Source organism: Ciconia boyciana, chromosome 6, assembly GCF_034638445.1.
Source record: "Ciconia boyciana chromosome 6, ASM3463844v1, whole genome shotgun sequence".
In the NCBI taxonomy this organism is placed as follows: Eukaryota; Metazoa; Chordata; class Aves; order Ciconiiformes; family Ciconiidae; genus Ciconia; species Ciconia boyciana.
Genome location: NC_132939.1, coordinates 60562814 through 60575114, shown reverse-complemented (window position 1 = coordinate 60575114; position 12301 = coordinate 60562814). Strand labels below are relative to the sequence as shown.

General features: G+C 40.6%; 1 protein-coding gene across 8 annotated transcripts in view; it reads right to left on the bottom strand.

Moving 5' to 3' along the window:
* The window catches only part of KLC1 (kinesin light chain 1), a 51275-nt gene extending 39199 nt beyond the window's left edge, over positions 1–12076 (bottom strand). For all 8 annotated transcript variants that reach the window (XM_072864965.1, XM_072864963.1, XM_072864962.1 and 5 more), the window contains exon 1: positions 11671–12076. The gene's annotated coding sequence lies outside the window, so the exon portion shown is untranslated. The remainder of the gene's footprint in view (positions 1–11670) is intronic.
* Positions 12077–12301: the final 225 nt, after the last annotated feature.

The window sequence follows — 12301 nt, the reverse complement described above, 5'->3', positions numbered from 1 at the left end:
CTTGAATCCACATATGAGCCTCTACAGAATAGAAAAATCTTGAACTGCACCTGCAAACAGTGTCCTATTGGAGGTCACACTTAAGGTACGCTTGCTGACCCAGTTCTATAAACAGAACACTGCCGCACTTCTGTACTGCCTCAGGTTTCCAAATATATGATCTCAGAAAGCGTCTTCACAATTTTGCTACCTTAAAAATAACTCGGTGAGAACAATTAGCAGCACATACTGGAGGCTGTAAATCACAGACCAGAAGCAGATAAGAAGATGGAGTTGGACATGCCTAGAAGCCAACTTTAAGCTATGAAAAGTCCTTTAGAACACACGTTTGAAAAAAGAATGAAACCCTTGGACTCACTTTTTCTACCAACTTCCAGCTAGTAAGTACCTGAATTTAAAAAACCTTATTGTCCTCCTTCTGCCAGCCTTCAACTCAGAGCTACCTCTGAATGCAGAAGTCTCCCCTACCATTTGGTTTAAATTGAAGGTATGCAAGGTAAATACTATAAAAATGACATTTGTAATCATTTAATGTCAAGGGCACATATCCTAAGAAAAGCTTAGAATCATGTTTGCAATTTGACCTACAACCTTAACACCACAAGACATCTGTGTTGGTAAGCAAACTGGACAAACACTCATACTTTGTAAAGGTTTAGCATTTATAAAGGTAAACCCACGAATTTCTGAAGAAATGCATAATAAGCATAGGACATCGTGACTAAAAAGTGTAAAACACCAAAAAACTTGAATACTGGCAGAGATTTCCACCGGACTAACATGGCTGTTGTTCTTCCATTAAGACTGCCAAGGTGCAGCCTACTCTCCACACCACATCAGTGGGAAGAGGCTGCACCCCTACATCACAACAGCATCCACCTCCGAAAAACACTGCATCAGACTCTAGGAAACCCCAAGAGCTATCAATAAGCCCATCCACTGCATTAAATGATGTTTAAGTGAAGAGGATGATGTACTTGTTTAGCTGAAGAACACAGCCACTGTACGTTTGCCTTGACAAATCTTGGATTCTTTTAACGTCGCAGCCTGCTATGAAAAAAAAAAATCGTACCTTTCAGGGCAAAGTTTTGGATTCTTTGGAAGATTAAAAAATTATTAAGGAGAAAAGCAGGCTAACATATTTGCTAATAAAAGATATTATAACAAAAATATCACAGATTTGCACTCCTGGGGAGTACTTTTATTTAAGTTTCTATAGCATGCTACATCAACTCTAAGGAAGCATATACTGTTTCTTAGCAATCCTATCTGCATTCTTATAAGTAACACTCTTAACACCATTTTGAAATACTTTTGCACATTTCAAGGATAACTGCCAAAAAAAAATTCAGAGTAATTTCAGCCTTCAGCCTTCCTTCTTTTGTAGCAAGTAAACTACTTTCATTAAAATTATGACTTCCTGCTGAAACAGTTAACTCCGTAAAAAAATCCTTATACAGTATAAAAGTATTCAGTGGCATAAAAGCATCCTGTAACTACACAGATTATTTTTCCTCTTAAAGAAAAGGTTATTACGGTGTCAATCCCTTGACAGTACTCCACTGAATAAGCACTTGCTACTAGCTAGCATTTCAATTATCATGATACAGTCAAATCTGTATCCTTTTAACTGCAGACAATCCAGATGACCTGCCAATCTAACTATTTCCAAAATCTCTTTTAGATTCAACCATATCTGGAATTCCACAATGCTGCAGACCATGGCCAAATCCCACCTTGCTCTTCCTGCTCACATACTGCAGCAGATAGAGACCCTCAGATGATATGGCTAGCCCCCAACACATTACTATGCCTCCCCCCCATTATGTGTGTAAAAGGAATCAAGGGAAAGCATCCTCTTCCCGGCATATCTCACCCACTACATTTTACCTTTCTGAAGTACTAAAAATAGATAGCTATTACAACACAGAATAATGACATATCCTAAAATCACTGTGGATTATTCTTCCTCTGAAAATTGGATCCTACAATCAGTTTACATGTATCATAAGCATGTAAGAGAAAAATTTATGCTCTGTATACATTCCCAAGTCCTTCTAACATCTCAGGTTTCAAATGAAGCTGGATGGAAATAAGATCCTGCTATGCATTTGTTATCACATCAGAGATTACTCTTTGTCAAAGCTGAAGCAAGTGCAAGAGAAATCTGACAGGTGTGTGTCTAAGGCAGTTTGGTAGACCCAGTCAGGAGTCTAGAGGAACTACACCAAACTACTCAAGAAGGTACATGCTTATTAACACTTTGTTAATCAAGGTTACTATCATCCGTTACAGGTTGGTGGTACATACCTTCCTTATTCTAAATCTGAAACAACGTACTTATTAAATATCCTCAAACCTGTGGCAAGATCAAAACCCCATTCTTTTCCAGAATAATAAAACCGAACACAAGCCTTTTCCACTGTTTGGTAGTCTTGGGCAAAGAGCTCTAATGTCAACTTGTTAATTTTAGTTGTGTCCATGCAATTTCTGAAGACAGACAGACTGCAAATCACAAAGTCTCCCTTGGAGCAAGGGAGTTGTCTCTTTTTGTACTACTGCTGTGTCAACAGCAAACAGCGTCTGTTGATCTTCAAAGCTGGCACTTCCTTAGTTTCTTGTGAGCACTAATAAACAATTCCAAGCAGCCACCAATGGACCTCAAGAAAGCAGAGCATTTTGCCTGTTCACTAAAACACTAACAAAACATACCAGTCTGGGCCACGTGGGATTTGCCTTGTGCTTATGACCACAAAGCCCACCTCACTGGATCATTTTAACAAAATTATCATGACTGTATTAAGAGTAGTTACATAGAGAAAGAATAAACATACCTAAATGCATCAGAAGTTGAATCATTTAAAAAGTCATTATATTTACCCTTAGTTATTAAAAATGCTTGTCACAAGAATCAAAGATACATTGGGAAAATTCAGGGCTAATTATTCAAAAAAATTGTCTTGTAGTTTAGTATTTTGTAGTTACGAAGACATGCTTCATAAATTACCTACTTTAAGTGGATTGAAAGGAAATTTTGACTGTATTTTTAAAGAAATACTGTCAAGACAGTTTGAGTTACAAATTCATCACCATCAAATTTCACAGTTTTTACCCTCCATATTCCAAGAATCTACATTTATTTCTGTGTGGAAGTGGCACTTGGCTCTTCATGGACTTGCCAACTTGTGCAATCATGTCTCCAGTGAATCTTGAGTCTTGATAAGACATTTTTAACAGACCGATTCTAGCTGGTGAGAGTGTCTCAGACTGGAATAGAGAGGTACAGTAACATCAAAGTGTTTTCAAAGTTACTTTTCTTGCAATTTTGAGCTGTCAATACTGTAGACAAAACATTTTTTTGAGCTTGACTCTAGTTCCTTCATTTTGCACTGCTATTTTTGGACAAGAACTGCTTTATTGACTAATCAAAGTAAGTATCCATTTATGTTATCTATTTATCTTAACTCTAAATAGCACTTAGGTAAAAGCACAGGAATGTTCCCATCAAATCAGATGTCCATAATAGATTAAAAACCCCATCAGCTTCCACTTACTAACATTAGACCTATAATCTTAACAAAATCTACTTTTTATGGCATACTTACAACCGTCAAAAAAAATGTATGCAGGAAGGGCAAAGAAGGCCACATCTTGCCTCATATTATTGGATCTATGTGGGAAGCTTTGCTGACAATTTACTGCGAGTACAGATTATGTTGCTCTTACACGCTTGAGGGCACTGGAGAGAAGGGTTATTTGAACCAAAACGAGAAAACCAGCAATTTCTTCTGCAGACATAAAAGGAACATCCACTAACATTGCTTCAGCACACACTAGCCTTTAGGTTTAACAAATCCTTAAACCTGGTTTTGAAGCTACCTAATAGCTTACATTAAGATGAACAAACTGTGCAAGACTGTCCCTTCAAGCTTCAGGGAAAACAGCCTCCCCTCTGCTTATCCTTCCACTAAAAAAAAAAAAACAAAACACCCCAACAAAAAACCCCAACCAAACAAAAAACAACAACCCCCCCAAAAAAAACCCAAAACCACTAATGTAATTCTTCCAAAATTACTACAGAAAAAGAGTTGCACAATTAAATTGTTCAGGCATTGTCCTTAATATTGAGAAGGAATTAATTCTACCCCATTAAATATTACATCAAAATCAATACTTTTGATGGCAATCACCAATTATCAAACAGACTAATAATTTTTTTTACACCGCACAGATATCATTTCTTAGAAAGCATAGCAAATGATACAATCATCTAGAAAACCAACCTGTATCATTCACTGTTTCCTACCTACTACAGCAGAGGGCTGATTTTGCTGTAAAGTTGGAAATAAATTCCTTATTAAGTGCTCCATAATCTGCAGGGTTTACTCAGATGGTCTGAACTCTCCTGGGCCAGGAAGTACCGAGCAGTACAGCAGGCCCTAACCCAGCATTTGACAAAGGCACTTAAACATTCTGTGCACTCACACCTGAGGATCAAACCATAGTTTTAGCCCTCTCTCCAGTGATCTTTCACATTCACGATTTATCTTAGCTAGTGCTGGGGCACTGGGTGCTCCTTTGGGATTCCTGAAATACTGGCTGTGGTAACAACACTAGTGTGATGGTTCCCACCGTCCTGCTGCACTACACCACTCTTCTGGTGGACTGACACAGAACAACAGCACACATTAACTGCAAAATAGACACAAAAGAAGTAAAAAGTTACACTTTTAATATTATTTTTTAAACCATCTCCCTTGGATAAATCTGTTTTGAAAGCATCCCCCTACTGAGGATGGCAGAACAGTCACTTCCTAAAACAACTGTGCCATTAAAAGCAACATATCACGCACTTGCAAGTTTTGCTCCATGTGCAGCCAGACTACAGGCAGAGAGAAAAAAGGAAAAGAAGAAAAAAAAAAAAGGGGGGGGGGGTCAGCAAGTGTATTTCCAGGCCATTTGTTAACACAATAACTGGGGATCTAGATTCAATGGCCACACAAACTACAAGCAGGCACTGTAATTCAAACCCCACTGACTGCTGCTTTCAAAAATATGCTGTGCATCTTTGCTCTCTACCTGCATCTTGCACAACCTCCAAACTTAGAAATGTTTTCTAAGTTAAAGGATGTATTCTAACAGCAATATTTTAAGAGTGCTCTAAAATCAACATGCAGCATATAATTTTTAAGTTAAAAGTACTGTGAGAGAAATTGATACTAACTGAATAAGACTTAAAAGCAGAGTAATTGAATGATTAATTTGCCTTTACCTCTTTTCTGAACAATGGAAAGGAGATGTAATAAAGTAACAGCAAATTACTGGGACACTGGGTCAAAGTCACCCTGTGGTGCCTCTTGCCTTTTCAAAAGATACAGGATGGATAACAAATCTTTGAAAAATTAGGACATCTGGCTAAGACACCTATCAGTACCATAACAAAACATTACCTGTCATCTCTGCATGATTTCTTAAACCCCCAGGAATGCCCACCAAGCACCAGCATGCTGCCTTCCAGAAGGCTCCCAGACCAGAACCCGACAGAGCAGTTTTATCACATCCTCTCTGTTAAACGTAATTCTACCTTACAGTGGGCATAGTGATCAGGTTTGCACACCAAATCTTCCCAATATATATCACTCCTCAAAATTAACATATCTTCCTGAGGATTCATTCAGTCATGCCTCTAGTAAGACCTCTAGGTCACTATCATGTGTGCTAGCATACTGCCAAACATCATCATGACTCCTACACCCCTCCATATTTCAATACAGATATTCGTTATACTGAATGCAACTGGGCTACATCCAGGGAAGTGGTAAATATAAACAATAATGCATTCTTGTATCTTCCATATTGCTTTCTACGTACAGAGGAATTTAGAGACAGAAATGGCCACTGAATCATCTGGTCTGGCTTCCTGCAAACACTAGACCATGGGCATTCACTCACTAAGGCTATGGTTAGAGATAATAACCTGGTAATGCTCCTCATGCAGCCATACATTTCATTCACATCCTCCATCATGCCAGCACAAGCACTCCCATCCATAATAAGTCAAACCAAGGATCTGCGCATTTTACTGCATTATTTTTCAGTCAGAGGTGAGGGGACAGAAAAGGAAAAGGTCCAGGACACAAATACAGCCAAAATACATCTATTTCCCCATGCCCCCATGCAGCAAGCTGTGTTAACAGAATGAGGACGTGGAACAAGCAGCAGGAGCACGAAACTACATAAACCAGCCTTGAGACTGAAGGAAAGTTCAACTGTATCCTTAGATTTTGATTATATATTACTGTTCTGTCAGCAGAAACATTTTAGGAGGTTGCTGTCCTCCTCCTATCTCAAACCTGTAACCTCCCCTATCTCCTCACAGATTACTATCCCACTAGTTGCATTAATCTGACTACACACAGCCACCCTCCACACTGAGGCGAGGGGAGGAATCCCACTTTTTTAACCAACGCTTCTCCCTCCAAACACACACTAAATATGATTTGGGGGGAGGGGGCAGGGAGGAACATCCAGTTTAAGCACAGGAACAAATGTAATGTTAAAGGTGAGGGTATAGTAAAATCCACTCGTGGCAAAGACAAGAGGGATGAAGGAGTAACAGCAGTCTCTCTGAAATGGAAGCTGCTCAAGCTGGAAGAGACGGATACAACTGTGCCTTTCCTACACTATTCAGCCTCATATTGTTTCATAAAGGAACATCCATAAAAGCACTCAATCTTAAACACAATATTATATTTAGGGGGAAAAAATAAAAAAACAAACCCAGAACCACCCCCAAGACAGAACCCCCCTCCTCCCCTGCTAGTCCGTAAATCTGTAATGACATGCTTTGCAAATCATTCAACTACTGTCAGCTAGAAGGAGCAAACTCAGGGTATATTGCAGTAATGCAGCTACTGCAATCCTTTAAAAAGTTTAAAACCACCACCCTCTACACTGTGGAATGACACACATGCACAAAGAATAGCACGCTGCAAGTAATCTTAATTTTTTGTTAACTATTCACTACTTGTGCTGTCTCCAGAGAAAACACAATATTAGAACACTATAAAATATTAGTAGTAATATGCTGCCAAATGGGATAGCAGCACAGGATTTAAGAAGCAGTTTATGAATACAACATCAGTGTTTGTATGTAATGCAAATTACTAAGAATTAAGATATACAGTTATTTGACAATTCCAAAAAATACAAGTATTGTTCTTTAAAAAGGCTGATTTTTACATACAACTTCCTAAGTAGTACCAAAAAGTTCAGCTTTATGTCAGACATTTCTTGACCTTCTGAATGTTAATTAGTGCAACGTTAACTTTTTAAATGGTTTGCTGGGGTACATCACATAGTAAATAGAGTATGATTAGCCACCATGCCAACCCTACTGATATGTAAGGAAGCCAGTACTACTGACCAGACTGGTTACATCCTTTGCTCTATTCACTTTAAAATTTAATAAAATCACCTATAGTTCTGACAGAATCCCAGAAACACAACCTAAATACGATGAATGAGTTTTATGGTGGATATTTACAGAAGAACCAAAATAGGACACTGCTCACTTATAAGTCTACCCGCAAAAGATACTTTACTGCTTTTACCTTTTATTTGATACTGAGAAACCATGTAAAAAAATCTGTACATTTAATTAGACAACAGAGGGAAAGCGTATTTGGAGTAGAAGATGACATGATACCATGCTTCCTAATTTTGAGCAAGAAAGATGACCAATAATAATAATTTGACAAAATAAATTCAATTTAATCCTACGTGCATGTCAAAACACAGCTTCCAGAGTAAAGATTGTTTCTGATTGCATTAAGAAGAGTTAAATAGCAGAGTCCATGGGAGATAAGCTGGATTCAAGGAAACAAGCAGTGATTAAATCAACACACAGATACCATTACTTGCATGTTTTCTTAGCTGACGGAATCTGAAGGAACTGTCAACTATCAGAGATTAATTTTCTTTACACATTATAAGAAATTAGCATATCCAGTGTTAACTGTGCTTCAGTGTTCGTCCTCTGAGAACAACTCCTTTGTTCACATTCCCAAATATATTATGGGTACTGGAAGCATACATCCTCAGTCCTCATGCTTGCCTATTTGCCATGGCCTGTCATTATTAAATATATTAATTGTCTAGCACAAAAAAAACTCCAAGTACAGTGTCATCTTATGCCTGATGCCTGCAAAGCACCTCACACAAAACCCTATGGAAATAATTCCTCCATCACTGAAAGCATCTGTAATTCTGGCTCTGACCCTCCAACAAAGTACCCAATTTAAATCCCATAAGATGAAGGTAACAAAAGGATCTCAGCAAATCTAAGCCAGCATAACCTTTTTCTGGTCAGACATTTATTAAGTAATTTTTCAAAGGAACCACACTTATTTCTCAGCCCACTTTCAGAAAGGAAAACATTTCACTAAAGAAATTACTGGGAAAGCCTTAGTACCTCAAAAATACCTGAAGCCGACTGTGCTCAGGATATAACTATTATAATGAGTTCTATTTTGAAGTCAAAAAAGCGTCTTTTTAGAATTAACAATCTGTCTTTGACTGGTATTTGGCTACCACGAAGTATCCATTAGACATTATGTGTGTCATGCTTTTGTTTTAAGGAAAATGAGAGTTAACAACTGAAAAGAAATGTTTTCCTAAACTTTGGTCAAGGTAAATATGATGCTCTTATAAAACAAAAAATACTTTGGAAACACAAAGTATTATGCAGGCTGAATTAAAAGAAAAGCCTGTGACTAGCCACTTTATTGCAATGATGACGGAATTGGTCCATTTTTACAACAGTTGTGTCATGCTGAACACCACCCTGGAGGCAGACAGAATACAAGAGTTGTTTATTTAAATAGACCTAGCATGCTTGTCCCCATCACTGTCTGCTACTATGCTCTTCAACATTAAATACAGAAGTATATTTTGCTTATTTATTAATTTACCCGAATTTCCTTATTTTCCACTCCTCTTATAAAAACATTACTTTAACAAGTATTTGTACACTTAATTTAGTTTTAAAATAATTGTGAGCTGTGCATCTGCAGAGGTGCTATTAATCCCAGAATAAAACTAACTGCACATCTGCCAGAGAAGCTAAAGAGAGGAAGAGATGAAAGAGTAACTGCACAAGCCCACACGTCTCAAGAGAAACAGAAGCGGCATTAAATGGACCCAGACCTGAATATCAGGCTACAGTATTTCCCCAACTCCCAATTAAATACGTAGGTATGTGTGTATACACAAATAGATACACATATAAACACATATAGATAAATATACTGCACAAGAGTAGCACACAAGTGAGGGTTTTCTGACGTTATCGTGGTAAGTTCTTCATAAACAGAGGAAGCAGCAAATTGCTCTTATATGCCTTAAGTGCCTGTACAGTACTGATTCTTGTATGTCAAAAACATTCAGAAGATTGTATTCTGGACTCCTGCAAACTTAATTCACTATTTTGTATGCAATGCCTCTTTTGTCAAACGCAGACCCTTTTAAAAATCAGTTTCCATTAATAAGGCACTGTTAGCATATCATAGTAATTTGACAAACAGAAAATGAGGCTATTTCATGAGACTTTGGGGGGTTAACTTTATTCTCTTTTTTAATTACATATGATAGCATGTTTTCTTTGATTATAAAGTGAAGGGAATCTAAGCTCGAATTGTTGTTAAAATTTCCCATTACTGGAATTGTCCAGTTCCATCATCATCCTTCGGAAACAGAAAGGTTGCCAAACTTTTAACTGCAACATGATGCAGAAGTGATACTGCATTGTTGTGCAAGTTTCAGGAACTGGCAATTTAAACTCCCTGCATTTACCCACATGGTTCTGCATTGTATAAAATGCGTATCTAAATGGAATTGCTAGAGTACTCCAGATCTGTTGTAATTTCACAAAAAGGTTCTCTTAAACCATGTGTTCACAAAAATAACTGTGCAAGTGACTTACAAAATACAAGGTCTTCTGCTCAGAATCACCAGATGGATCAGCTTTCTCTCTGCTGCCAGTAAATGCTGAATGTGTTACTTTCAATTGTATCTATAATCCTAGGGTTATAATATCCTCTATCATGTTTCACTGAAGCTTTGGAATTCATAATCAATTAAAATAAAGCTATTTTCCAAAGGAGTTTGAAATCAATTGTGCATTCAAAAAGGCATTGTTTTTAGTTTTGTTGGGGTTTCTTGTTTTGTTTTAATTAAAATGCTAAGCTGTCTAAATCTCGAAGGTTCTTTTTTAGCGTCCAATACACACCCTTTGAGCATAAGTTTCCCATTTAAGTGAAGTGCAAACACAAAAGTGGAAGTGAAAGAGACAATTACTTCCCAGAGTAATTGTTACTAAACCTTCTGCCAATTGCAAGAACACTAACGTTACCTTTTAATAGTCTTCATTTTATGTATTTTTACATATAACTGTGAAAGTATTATATCATGAATGACATACGCTCACAATTTTGCTGTTCAAAGCCAACTATAAAAAGAAACTTTCACTTTTTTCTAGCCGTTTTTATTTTCCGATTCTGTATTCCAATTCTACGTGCAGTACTTGAGTACTGCTGCTACATTTAAATCATATATGCTAATGGAAATCATTAACAGGAAAAAAAAACAACAAACAAGTAAGAGCACCATCATTTATTTAGTAGCCTTCAAAAAGCCAGGCAGTAGCATTACACTAAGTGATGCCGCTTTGGTTATTAAAATATGCTTCAATATGCTTAGAAAACAGAATTCAATAAAGAGTCAAGAAGTTCCTTTCTATGATTACAGACAACTGCTATGCAGATCTACAAATCAGGCATCTTGTTACCTACAAACATTAGAAACACGAAGTCGGGATGAGTAAGATTTCAAAGTGTCTTTCTAATTAATCTCTGCCCTAAAGATAGAGTTATCAATTAAGGCAGTTGTGTATTCACGTAATTTTGCTAGAATAACGTGTTCCTAATCAACGCTTTTCTTATTTTGTAAGCGTAGAAACCTGGCCAAGACCCAAATCTACGAATCGCCTCCGACTGTAGCACGGTAGGTGACCTACAAGATATAAATCCGGTCACTCTTTACAAAACCCAAGAAAGAGCTGTCCCCACCTCTTCTTTCACCATTTCCGAATTAGCAACAGAATAAACCACCTAAGCCAAGTACGAGAAGTAAAAACAAAGCACGCCCCACGGAGACGAGCTGACCACGCAGGAGGGGCGAGGCCGGCAGCCCCCCTCACCCTCGGCTCTGCCCAGGGTCCCTCCCTGGGCGGCGCCCGGCCCGAGCCGCAGCACCGAAGGAGCCAGCAGAGGAAAAGGGGACAAAGCCCAGCCGATCCCCATCCCCGCCGGGGGGTTCCTCCTTCCCGCAGCGAGCGGTGACCGTAACTGACACAGCTCTACTCAAAACACGGAAAAACAACCTCACACACCCCCGAAAAAAAACCCACCCACCCCACCGCAACCCTCCGCACAAGGAACGGGCTGGCTGTCAGCGGCGCTGCGGAGGGACCAGCCGGCCCGCGCAGCCTTTTGTTGTTTGCGTAACGGCAGATAAAAAGGCAAAGAAATTAAACAACACCCCCCCTCGCCTCCCCCACTCGCCGCCCCGCGGCAGGGCCGCCCGCGGGCGCGGGCAGCTCCCCTCGCTCACCGCTCGGTGCTGCAGGCTCGGGCGATGTGCGCAGCGCTCGCAGAGGCGGCGGGGGCCGCGCAGCCCGGGGCGGGGGGGGAGGGGGGGAGGCGACCGGAGGAGGATGTCAGCGATGGGCGGGCAGAAGGGAGGAAGGAAAAGGGTTTTTTGGGGGGCGGGGGGGAGAGAGGACCGAAGAGAGGGAAGGAAGGAAGGAAGGAAGGAAGCGGGTCAGCACCACGGCGCTCTCAGTGCCTTCCCCGAGGCGCTGACAGGCCCGGCCCGGCCCGGCCCGGCGGCCGCGGTGGTCGGCGCGCGGCCCGGCCCCGGAGGAGCGGGCGCTGACAGCTGGAGGCAGCCGCTGGAGGCAGCCGCCGCCGCCCCGGCTGCCGCTGCTCCTGCTGCTGCTGCCGCTGCCGCCCCTGCGCCCGCCCCGCACTCCCCTCCCACCCGCCGCCCCGCCCAACATGGCGGCTCTCCCTTCTTCTCCCACAAGCCCCCGCGCGCCCGTCTTCCTCACTGCCCCCCCATCCATGACGTCATCCCTCTCCCACAGAGGGGAGAGGCCGCGCGGGGAGGGGGGGGCGCAACGGGGCCCCCGACCCGGCCTCCGCTCAGCGCGGCACCCGCCTGCTGCTGCTGCTGCTGCTGC